The sequence below is a fragment of the Salvelinus fontinalis genome, chromosome 13, assembly GCF_029448725.1.
Source record: "Salvelinus fontinalis isolate EN_2023a chromosome 13, ASM2944872v1, whole genome shotgun sequence".
Lineage (NCBI taxonomy): Eukaryota > Metazoa > Chordata > Actinopteri > Salmoniformes > Salmonidae > Salvelinus > Salvelinus fontinalis.
The window spans coordinates 22,757,865-22,770,876 of NC_074677.1; the positions used below are offsets into that span (position 1 = coordinate 22,757,865).

The following is a 13,012-nucleotide window of genomic DNA, read 5'->3' on the forward strand; positions in this document are numbered from 1 at the left end:
GGAATTACCTGGATTTCTACATAAACTGGTCTTACAATTTGATCTGATCTTCATCTAAGTCACAACAATAGACAAACATAGTCTGCTTAAACTAATAACACACAAAGAATTATACGTTTTCATGTCTTTATTGAACACACCGTGTAAACATTCACAGTGTAGGGTGGAAAAAGTATGTGAGCCCTTGTATTTAATAACTGGTTGACCATCCTTTGGCAGCAATAACCTCAACCAAACGTTTTCTGTAGTTGCGGATCAGACCTGCACAACGGTCAGGATGATATTTTGGACCATTCATCTTTACAAAGCTGTTTCAGTTCAACAATATTCTTGGGGTGTCTGGTGTGAACCGCTCTCGAGGTCATGCCACAGCATTTTAAATTGGGTTAAGGTCAGAATTCTGACTGGGCCACTCCAGAAGCCGTATTTTCTTCTGTTGAGGCCATTCTGTTGTTGATTTACCTCTGTGTTTTGGGTCGTTGTCCTGGTGCATCACCCAACTTCTGTTAAGCTTCAATTGGCGGACAGATAGCCTTACATTCTCCTGCAAAATGTCTTGATAAACTTAATTTTTCCATAGCAAGCTGTCCAGGCTCTGAGGCAGCAAAGCAGCCCCAAACCATGATGCTCCTTCCACCATACTTTATAGTTGGGATGAGGTTTTGATGTTGGGGTGCTGTGCCTTTTTTTCTCCACACATAGTGTTGTGTGTTCCTTCCAAACAACTCAACTTTAGTTTAATCTGTCCGCAGAATATTTTGCCAGAAGCGCTGGTGCACATCCAGGTGCTCTTTTGTGAACTTCAGACGTGCAGCAATGTTTTTTTTAGACAGCAGTGGCTTCTTCCGCGGTGTCCTCCCATGAACCCCATTCTTGTTTAGTGTTTTACGCATCGTAGACTCGTCAACAGTGTAACGAACGTTGTAATCCTCCTCGTCTGAGGAGGAGCAAGGATCGGACCAAAACGCAGCATGGTATGTATCCATATTTATTTGAATACTTTTAAACACGAACAAAAACAATAAACAGAACGAAACCAACGACGCTACAGTCCTGAACTTGAGAACATATAAAACATGAACGCACGAACAGGAACAATCACCCACAAACAAACAGTGAACACAGCCTACCTAAATATGGTTCCCAATCAGAGACAACGTAAAACACCTGCCTCTGATTGAGAACCATATCAGGCAAATCAGACACACCTAAACCAATGAGACACATAACATAGACTACACCCACCCAGCTCACGTCCTGACCAACTAAACAAAGACTAAACAAAGGAAATAAGGTCAGGAACGTGACAAACAGAGATGTTAGCATGTTCCAGAGATTTCTGTAAGTCTTTAGCTGACACTCTAGGATTCTACTTAACCTCATTGAACATTCTGCACTGTGCTCTTGCAGTCATCTTTGCCACTCATAGGGAGAGTAGCCACTCCTAGGGAGAGTAGCAACAGTGCTGAACTTTCTCCATTTATAGACAATTTGTCTTACTGTGGACTGATGAACATCAAGGCTTTTAGAGATACTTTTGAAACAATTTTCAGCTTTATGTTGATCTTCTGAGATCTCTTTTGTTCGAGGCGTGGTTCACATCAGGCAATGCTTCTTGTGAATAGCAAACTCAAATTTTGTGAGTGTTTTTTATAGGACAGCTCTAACCAACATCTCCAATCTCATCTCATTGATTGGACTCCAGGTTAGCAGACTCCTGACTCCAATTAGATTTGGGAAAAGTCATGAGCCTAGGGGTTCACATGTTTTTTCCAACCTACACTGTGAATGTTTAAATTATTTATTCAAAAAAACAATAATTGGTGTGTTATTAGTTTAAGCACACTGTGTTTGTCTACTGTTGTGACTAAGATGAAGATCAGATCACATTTTATGACCAATTTATGCAGAAATCCTAGTAATTCCAAAGGGTTCACATTATTTTTCTTGCCACTGTAGGTCCTGGATGGCAGGAAGCTTGGCACCAGTGATGTACTGGGCTGTAGGCACTATCCTTACGGTCAGATCCCGAGCAGTTGCCATACCAGGCGGTGATGCAAACGGTCAGGATGCTCTTGATGGTGCAGCTGTAGAACGTTTTGAAGATCTGGGGACCCATGCCAAATAATTTCAGTCTCCCGATGGGGAAAAGTCTTTGTCGTGCCCTCTTCACGACTTTCTTGGTGTGCTTAGACCATGATAGTTTGTTGGTGATGTGGACACCAAGGAACTTGAAACCCTCGACCCGCTCCACTACAGCCTCATCGATGTGAATGTGGGCGTGTTCAGACCTCCTTTCCTGTAGTCCATGATCATCTCCTTTGTCTTGTTCACGTTGAGGGAGAAGTTGTTGTCCTGGCACCACAATGCCAGGTCTCTGACCTCCTCCCTATAGGCTGTCTCATCGTTGTCGGTGATCAGGCCTACCACTGTTGTGTAGTTAGCAAACTTAATGATGGTGTTGCTTGGCCACGGAGTCGTGGGTGAACAGGGAGTACATGAGAGGACTAAGCACGCACCCCTGAGGGGCCCTCGTATTGAGAATCAGCATGGCAGATGTATTGTTGCCTACCCTTACCACCTGGGCGGCCCATCAGGAAGTCCAGGATCCAGTTGCAGAGGGAAGCGTTTAGTCTCAGGGTCCTTAGCTTAGTGATGAGCTTTGTGGGCACTATGGTGTTGAACGCTGAGCTGTAGTCAATGAACAGCATTCTCACATTGGTGTTCCTTTTGTCCAGGTGGGAAAGGGCAGTGTGGAGTACGATTTAGATTGTGTCAGCTGTGGATCTGTTGGGGCGGTATGCGAATTGGAGTGGGTCTAGGATTTCCGGGATGATGGTGTTAAAGTGATCTATAACCAGCCTTTCAAAGCACTTCATGGCTACAGAGCGGTAGTCATCTAGGCAGGTTACCTTCACTTTCTTGGGCACAGGGACTACCGTGGTCTGCTTGAAACATGTAGGGATTCCAGACTGGGTCAGGGAGAGGTTGAAAATGTCAGTGAAGACACTTGCCAGCGGCCTTGTGAATGTTGACCTGTTGAATTAAAGGTCTAGCTCACATCGGCTACAGAGAGCGTGATCACATAGTCATCCGGAACAGCTGGCGCTCTCATGCATGCTTCAGTGTTGCTTGCCTCGAAGCGAAGGTAAAAGGCATTTAGCTCAACTGGTAGACTTGCATCACTGGGCAGCTCGCGGCTGGGTTTCCCTTTGTAGTCCCTAATAGTTTTCAAGCCCTGCCACATCCGATGAGCATCAGAGCCGGTGTAGTAGGATTCAATCTTAGTCCTGTATTGACGCTTTGCCTGTTTGATTAATCGTCTGAGGGCATAGCGAGATTTCTAATAAGCGTCTGGATGAGTGTCCCACTCCTTGAAGGCGGCAGCTCTAGCCTTTAGCTCGGTTGCTGTAATCCATGGCTTCTGGTTGGGATGTGTATGTACGGTCACTGTGGGGACCGTACATTATTCAACCTTTAACCTGTCTAGGATCAGCGTGGCGCTAGCGGCACACCCCCCCCCCCCCCCCCCACTGAAAAACCAGTGCCGCGAAATTCAAAAAAAATATTTTTTTAAAATATTTAACTTTCACACATTAAAGTCCAATACAGCTAATGAAAGACACAGATCTTGTGAATCCAGTCAACATTTCCGATTTTTAAAATGTTTTACAGGGAAGACACAATATGTAAAGATGTACATCTATTACCTAAAAACACATTAGCATAATCCACCATCTTTTATTTGTCCACCAACACCAGTAGCCATCACCAATTCGGCTAAACTAAGATATTTATAGCCCCTAACCAACAAAAAAACTCATTAGATGACAGTCTGATAACATATTTATGGTATGGGATAGGTTTTGTTAGAAAAAAGTGCATATTTCAGGTAGATGGCATAGTTTACAATTGCACCCACCATCACAAATGGACTAGAATAATTACAATGAGCAACGTGTTTACCTAACTACTAATCATCAAACATTTCGTAAAAATACACAGCATACACGAATCGAAAGACACAGATCCTGTGAATACAGACAATATTTCAGATTTTCTAAGTGTCTTACAGCGAAAACACAATAAATCGTTATATTAGCTTAGCACATAGCAATTAGCAGCCCAGCATTGATTCTAGCCAAAGTGAGCGATAAAAGTCAACATCGCCAAAAGATATTAATTTTTTCACTAACCTTCTCAGAATTCTTCCGATGACACTCCTGTAACATCACATTACAACATGCATATACAGTTTGATCGAAAATGTTTATATTTAGCCACCAAAATCATGGTTAGACAATGTGAAATGTAGACAGGCTGGTCAGAAAATGTCCTTGCGCCACTTAGACAGTGATCTACTCTTATACATAAATACTCATAAACGTGACTAAAAAATATAGGGTGGACAGGGATTGATAGACAATTTAATTCTTAATACAATTGCGTTATTACATTTTTTAATTTATCCTTACTTTTCAATACAGTTTGCGCCAAGCGAAGCTACGTCAAAAAACATGGCGTCCTAAGCCACTAAAATGTTTCGACAGAAACACGATTTATCATAATAAAAATGTCCTACCTTGAGCTGTTCTTCCATCAGTATCTTGGGCAAAGGATCCTTTCTTGGGAGAAATCGTCTTTTGGTGGAAAGCTGTCCTCTTGCCATGTGGAAATGTCAACTGCGTTCGGGATGAACTGAAAAGCGTGCCCAACTTTTCACATCGTTGCAAAAATAAATGTCCCAAAATCGCACTAAACGGATATAAATTGCTATAAAACGCTTTAAATTAACTACCTTATGATGTTTTTAACTCCTATAACGAGTGAAAAGATGACCGGAGAAATATAACAGGCTAAACTAACGCTTGGAACAGGTGCGCGCCGGGGTCCTCTAGGCTCATGACGCAGCTCCCAAAGAATGACTAGCTTCAGGGTTTTTTGATTTGTAGGGCCTGTGAACGCGCAATCGACCCCGTTGGAATCGTCATCACGTAAAGGCATCCAGGGGAAGACGTAAGAAGTGTCCGTATAGTCATAGCAACGACAGTGCCCTTTTAACCTGTCTAGGATCAGCGTGGCGCTAGCGGCACCCCCCCCCCCCCCCACTGAAAAACCAGTGCCGCGAAATTCAAAAAAAATATATTTTTAAAATATTTAACTTTCACACATTAAAGTCCAATACAGCTAATGAAAGACACAGATCTTGTGAATCCAGTCAACATTTCCGATTTTTAAAATGTTTTACAGGGAAGACACAATATGTAAAGATGTACATCTATTACCTAAAAACACATTAGCATATTCCACCATCTTTTATTTGTCCACCAACACCAGTAGCCATCACCAATTCGGCTAAACTAAGATATTTATAGCCCCTAACCAACAAAAAAACTCATTAGATGACAGTCTGATAACATATTTATGGTATGGGATAGGTTTTGTTAGAAAAAAGTGCATATTTCAGGTAGATGGCATAGTTTACAATTGCACCCACCATCACAAATGGACTAGAATAATTACAATGAGCAACGTGTTTACCTAACTACTAATCATCAAACATTTCGTAAAAATACACAGCATACACGAATCGAAAGACACAGATCCTGTGAATACAGACAATATTTCAGATTTTCTAAGTGTCTTACAGCGAAAACACAATAAATCGTTATATTAGCTTAGCACATAGCAATTAGCAGCCCAGCATTGATTCTAGCCAAAGTGAGCGATAAAAGTCAACATCGCCAAAAGATATTAATTTTTTCACTAACCTTCTCAGAATTCTTCCGATGACACTCCTGTAACATCATATTACACATTCCATATAGAGTTTGATCGCAAATGTTTATATTTAGCCACCAAAATCATGGTTAGACAATGTGAAATGTAGACAAGCTGGTAAAGAAAATGTCCTTGCGCCACTTAGACAGTGATCTACTCTTATACATAAATACTCATAAACGTGACTAAAAAATATAGGGTGGACAGGGATTGATAGACAATTTAATTCTTAATACAATTGCGTTATTACATTTTTTAATTTATCCTTACTTTTCAATACAGTTTGCGCCTAGCGAAGCTACGTCATAAAACATGGCGTTCTAAGCCACTAAAATGTTTCGACAGAAACACGATTTATCATAATAAAAATGTCCTACCTTGAGCTGTTCTTCCATCAGTATCTTGGGCAAAGGATCCTTTCTTGGGAGAAATCGTCTTTTGGTGGAAAGCTGTCCTCTTGCCATGTGGAAATGTCAACTGCGTTCGGGATGAACTGAAAAGCGTGCCCAACTTTTCACATCGTTGCAAAAATAAATGTCCCAAAATCGCACTAAACGGATATAAATTGCTATAAAACGCTTTAAATTAACTACCTTATGATGTTTTTAACTCCTATAACGAGTGAAAAGATGACCGGAGAAATATAACAGGCTAAACTAACGCTTGGAACAGGTGCGCGCCGGGGTCCTCTAGGCTCATGACGCAGCTCCCAAAGAATGACTAGCTTCAGAGTTTTTTGATTTGTAGGGCCTGTGAACGCGCAATCGACACCGTTGGAATCGTCATCACGTAAAGGCATCCAGGGGAAGACGTAAGAAGTGTCCGTATAGTCATAGCAACGACAGTGCCCTTTTAAATGACTTCAGAAGAGTGGCCAACATTTCTCAAATCTGACTCCATGTCAGGGAAATTGCTGTAGAATGGGCTCTGTTCCACTTAGAGACAAAATTTCAACTCCTATAGAAACTATAGACTGTTTTCTATCCAATAATAATAATAATATGCATATTGTACGATCAAGGATTTTGTGGGAAGCCGTTTAAAAAATTAGCCACATTAGCATAAATAGTCTAAACAGCGCCCCCATCCCCAACAGGTTAAATGACTTCAGAAGAGTGGCCAACATTTCTCAAATCTGACTCCATGTCAGGGAAATTGCTGTAGAATGGGCTCTGTTCCACTTAGAGACAAAATTTCAACTCCTATAGAAACTATAGACTGTTTTCTATCCAATAATAATAATAATATGCATATTGTACGATCAAGGATTTTGTGGGAAGCCGTTTAAAAAATTAGCCACATTAGCATAAATAGTCTAAACAGCGCCCCCATCCCCAACAGGTTAACGTCGTCAATGCACTTATTGATGAAGCCTTTGACTGAGGTGGTGTACTCCTCAATGCCATTGGATGAATCCTGGAACATATTCCAGTCTGATGAACAAAACAGTCCTGTAGCGTAGCATCCGCGTCATCTGACCACTTCCGTATTTGAGCGAGTCACTGGTACTTCCTGCTTTAGATTTTGCTTGTAAGCAGGAATCAGGAGGATGGAATTATGGTCAGATTTTCAAAATGGAGGGCGAGGGAGAGCTTTGTATGCGGTAAAGGTGGTCTAGAGGTTGTTTTCCTCTGGTAAAACAGATTTGAGTTTGACTTTATTAAAGTCCCCGGCCACTAAGAGCGCCGCTTCTGGATGAGCATTTTCTTGTTGGCTCATTCCCTTATACAGCTCGTTGAGTGTGGTCTTAGTGCCATGTTTCGGTTTGTGGTGGTAAATAGACGGCTACGAGAAATATAGATGAAAACTCTCTTGGTAGATAGTGTGGTCGAAAGCTTATCAGGAGGTACTCTACCTCAGGCGAGCAATACTTCAAGACTAACATAATATTCAGAAAACAATGTTCTGTTCATTTCATAGAAAAGTGCCTGAAAGTAAAATATAAATAACACAGAAAAATACCAACATAGGATATCATTCATGAAAAACATAAACTGTAGTTTGTTGCCTTGAGTGGGATTAATGGAAGGTTTCAACAAACAGTCTAAATCTGGTAGTTGCAAGTTTTGTAGGATTTTACAGGACATAAACCTCAGCTGTGTCCTTTATACAAACCCAGATAGCTTTAACTAGTTAATTCATTCTGTTGTCATAAAATCAATACCCACCTTGCTCTCAGATCTCAATAAATGTGGAGAGGGTAAGGCGAATGTCAACTCTGAAGAGATCTTTCTTGCCAGCTAAGCTCTGTCATTTTTGTCAGTCCTACTCCCCGTTATATTTTTTATTTAACCTTTATTTAACTAGGCAAGTCAGGTAAGACCAATTCCTTATTGTACAATGACATCCTACCCCGGCCAAACCCTCCCCTAACCCAGACGACGCTGGGCCAATTGTGTGCCGCCCTTTGAGACACCCGATCATGGCCGGTTGTGATACAGCCTGGGATCAAACCAGGGTCTGTAGTGAAGCCTCTACCACTGAGATGCAGTACCTTAGACCGCAGCGCCACTCGGGAGCCTTAATTTTGATGAAAAATTCACTGTTATGTCAATAAAAATGTGCAGGGAATAACATAAATGAAAGGAGGTGTGCAGTTTAGTATCTCTGTTACACAGTATTAGCAGACTGTCAGACTGAGGCTGACTTGCAAGATGTTTTAGCGACAGTTGAAGTAAACCAGCTAGCCATAGCCTACAACATGGAATCTTTGGAATACCATGAACTTGGTCAGGTATACCATTTGTTTTATAATACAGTAATTTAATTGACATTTGCCACTGTACTGTGGCTTGGAAAAATATTCACCCCCTTGGCATTTTTCCTATTTTGTTGCCTTACAACCTGGAATTATTTTTATTTTTTTTTGGGGGGGGGGGGGGGGTTATCATTTGATTTACACAATATGCCTACTACTTTTACGATGCTAAATATTTTTATTGTGAAACAAACAAGAAATAAGACAACAAAACAGAAAACTTGAGCGTGCATAACTACTCACCCCCCTAAGTCAATACTGTGTGGAGCCAACTTTTGCAGCTATTACAGCTGCAAGTCTCTTGGAGTATGTCTCTATAAGCTTGGCACATCCAGCCACTGGGATTTGTGCCCATTCTTCAAGGCAAAACTGCTCCAGCTCCTTCAAGTTGGATGGGTTCCGCTGGTGTACAGCAATCTTTAAGTCATACCACAGATTCTCAATTGGATTGAGGTCTGGGCTTTGACTAGGCCATTCCAAGACATTTAAATGTTTCCCCTTAAACCATTCGAGTGTTGCTTTAGCAGTATGCTTAGGGTCATTGTCCTGCTGGAAGGTGAACCTTCGTCCCAGGCTCAAATCTCTGGAAGACTGAAACAGGTTTCCCTCAAGAATTTCCCTGTATTTAGCGCCATCCATCATTCCTTCAATTCTGACCAGTTTCCCAGTCCCTGCCGATGAAAAACATCCCCACAGCATGATGTTGCCACCACCATGCTTCACTGTGGGGATGATGTTCTTGGGGAGATGTTGGGTTTGTGCCAGACATAGCGTTTTCCTTGATGGCCAAAAAGCTCAATTTTAGTCTCATCTGACCAGAGCACCTTCTTCCATATGTTTGGGGAGTCTCCCACATGCCTTTTGGCAAACACCAAACGTGTTTGCTTATTTTTTTCTTTAAGCAATGGCTTTTTTCTGGCCACTCTTCCGTAAAGCCCAGCTCTGTGGAGCGTACGACTTAAATTGGTGCTATGGACAGATACTCCAATCTCCGCTGTGGAGCTTTGCAGCTCCTTCAGGGTTTTCTTTGGTCTCTTTGTTGCCTCTCTGATTAATGCCTTCCTTGCCTGGTCCGTGAGTTTTGGTGGGCGGCCCTCTCTTGGCAGGTTTGTTGTGGTGCCAAATTCTTTCCATTTTTTAATAATGGATTTAATGGTGCTCTGTGGGATGTTCAAAGTTTCTGATATGTTTTTATAACTCATCCCTGATCTGTACTTCTCCACAACTTTGTCCCTGTCCTGTTTGGAGAGCTCCTTGGTCTTCATGGTGCAGGCTTGCTTGGTGGTGCCCCTTGCTTAGTGGTGTTGCAGACTCTGGGGCCTTTCAGAACAGGTGTATATATACTGAGATCATGTGACACATATTGCACACAGGTGGACTTTATTTAACTAATTATGTGACTTCTGAAGGTAATTGGTTGCACTAGATTTTATTTAGGGGTTTCATAGTAAAGGGGGTGAGTACACATGCACATATCACTTTTCCGTTGTTTTTATTTTAATTTTTTTTGAAACAAGTCATTTTTTTCATTTCACTTCACCAATTTGGACTATTTTGTGTATGTCCATTACATGAAATACAAATATAAAAATCTATTTAAATTACAGGTTGTAATGCAACAAAATAGGAAAAACACCAAGGGGGATAAAAACTTTTGCAAGGCACTGTATCTGCTGTTAAATCAGTGACTGAGTTAGACATTATTAAGATTAATTTGTAATACTATGGTAATATCCTCCTCACTGTAGTGATACTACGGCTCTTGACCCGAGATCTGTGGTGGTCTAAAGACCAGTGCATTATGCATGTCACCATCCACCCCAATACCCCAGAGCACTTTTGATGCACTTCAACAAGTTCACCACCAAAATGTATCTCTCTATTGTCTATACACTGCAACTCAATACTGTCAGTTCCTAATGCCTGATCCTATTTGGCAATTAATTTTCATAACTGATGTTGTAACTGAGTAATTGAACAGTAATAATAACAATAACAATCAAAATACCTGAGCTCCTAATCCACTTTTTGTAAATGCATTACCATTCAATTCCAAACTGCACTCAGTGTCAGTAGAAGTCAGGATTGATCTATTGGTTGATTATTTCCATCAATGCATCAGTGTCTACCATCATGGGTGCTAATATGCTGTTCTGTAGGTACTCTGGTTGTGGGCTGGTGGTTCCTGAGAAGCTACAAGGCTGTAATGTGCTGGATCTGGACAGTGGCTCTGACAGATACCGCTTCATCCTCATTTAGCTAGTGAGCCAGACTGGCCATACCCTCGGTACTGACAGGACAGCAGAACTGGTAGGCCTACAGTCACATAAGACATTTACAATGTTCCCCCACAATTTCCTATCTAATATGTTATTACAAAAGCAACTCTGACAGTCGTGTACATTTTGCAGGGCTAGATGCCCAAACTGGATGAGACGGGCATACAGAATGGTCCCCTGGATGTCCTGGTGTAAAGCTGTTCCTTCGTTCTGCACCCTCAGGCTTGCTTTCTGCTGGGGATCTATTTGAGTGTCTTACTGAAGCAGATCACACACAACAAATATCCAGTGACACTCCCTCCTCTCCATCTCCTTTCAGCTAATAGTATGTTAAGGGAAAGGCCTTATCTATTTATCATTTATTCACTGATTGACTCACAGATTAATTAATCACTGATTGGTGACGTAATCAGTTCCCAGATACCCTGACTGACTGATGTCTCTGCCTCCTTCCTGCATGCCTGTCTGTATGTATGTCTGTAGGTCAAACTGTGCCATGTGTCTGTATCCTGACAAAAAGGCTGTTCTCAGGGAGGCCTTCAGAGTGCTCTAAGTAACCTTCACACTCTGGTGGTCAGCCAATATTTCAGTAGCATCCGGCATGCCGCACCTAAAAATATCAAATATTGATTAAGTAGTGATGCTCAAAATTGGAAACAAGACTATGTGTTTTATAATGCTACTTGATTTACAAAGTGGCATCATTTTCATTAACCATTTCCTTTTCCTCATTTATCTTTGGTGGTATGTCAAAATATCGTTACGCAACCCGCAGTGTGAAATCAGATACTCTATCGCCATCTGCTGGACAACCTTTTTAAACTTTTGCTTATGGGGGCATGGTTTGATTTGCCTTCACTTACAACATTGTAAAACATATATTTTTGTGAAGATTAGGACCAAAATAAATGACCCAAATAAAACAATATTTGTTCTATGATTTTTAATTCAATTGTAAAAGAGTTTTCCATGCAGATCACAAAAATAATATAATCCTGTATATTCCCTGATCATGTGATCTTCCTACGATAATATAGTATTTTGTCTCTTGAGCCATCTTGTCAGGACTCTGATAATTCATGTAAAATCGTATGGACTGACAGGAGGGTGGGAAACTTTACACTGAGTGTACAAAACATTAAGAACACCTTCCTGATAATATAAGGGGTCATAGCTTTCACCTGGATTCACCTGGTCAGTCTGTCACGGAAAGAGCAGGTGTTCATAATATTTTGTACATTCAGCAAGTCTGAACTTGACTATTCCAGCAAGTCTGTTCTGGAACATTTGAAACATGATCCAGTTCTCTGAGGTAAGAAGCCTTGATTTATGAGGAACAATTGACCGAGCTGAAAGTATAATGTATTCTATCTGACAGGAACAATTGTGACAGAAGTGGGACTATAGCACATGTTAAAGAGCCTTTAATCCACCAATGCCACACTCTATGATGTTGAGCCAATGCGAGACCCAATAACACACTGTCCTAGATACATTAAATTATCAACAACATAGCAGTGGAGGGGGGTTGGAATTGGTTTGGAATTGTTTATCTAATGTCATGTTTTCTGTGTGTTGTAACAGAAGGTTTAAGTGGTGCCCTCTACTGGCGAGACCTGATCTTTCTAGTACCCGAGGTGGGCTTCAGTACTCCATACCTGGTCACAGTTTTGCCTCTGAAGGGCTGTGTTTTGTGTTTCTGCTTGATTCCTACAGACAGACATAGAGGTCAAAGTGGATGCAGAAATGGCAGCCATGCTTCAGCATTCCCAATTCTCCATCCAAAGCTCAGGCAAAACTGCACCAAGACCTAAATGTGGCCCCTAGGTAAACACTCTAGTATCTCACCTGAGGGGCTATCCAAAAACTATCATGCATTTGTATATTTTTCCACCACGCTACATATAGACCATACCATTATGTGATACATTACATATAGAGAAAGACAAAGCAATTCCAGTCAGAAATTCTTATCAGTGTAATTAATAAATCCTCATACGTTTATCCTATGGTCTTGTATCTGGAAGGACTTCTCTGTTATGAAGTAGCATAGTACAGTACTGTTCGGCACCTTTACACAACTCAGAAGGTCACAGCATCATTTTGAGCAGGAGGCTATCCACACAGCTCAGCCCACTCAGTGTCTAAAAAGCCCTACTGTCGAATAGATAGATATATGCATTCATCTGCAATC

At 41.3% G+C, this 13,012-nt stretch overlaps 1 pseudogene; it reads left to right on the forward strand.

The window, feature by feature from the left end:
• Positions 1 to 8,482: 8,482 nt before the first annotated feature.
• LOC129869123 (arsenite methyltransferase-like) lies at positions 8,483 to 12,757 on the forward strand (annotated as a pseudogene).
• The last annotated feature ends 255 nt before the right edge of the window (positions 12,758 to 13,012 follow it).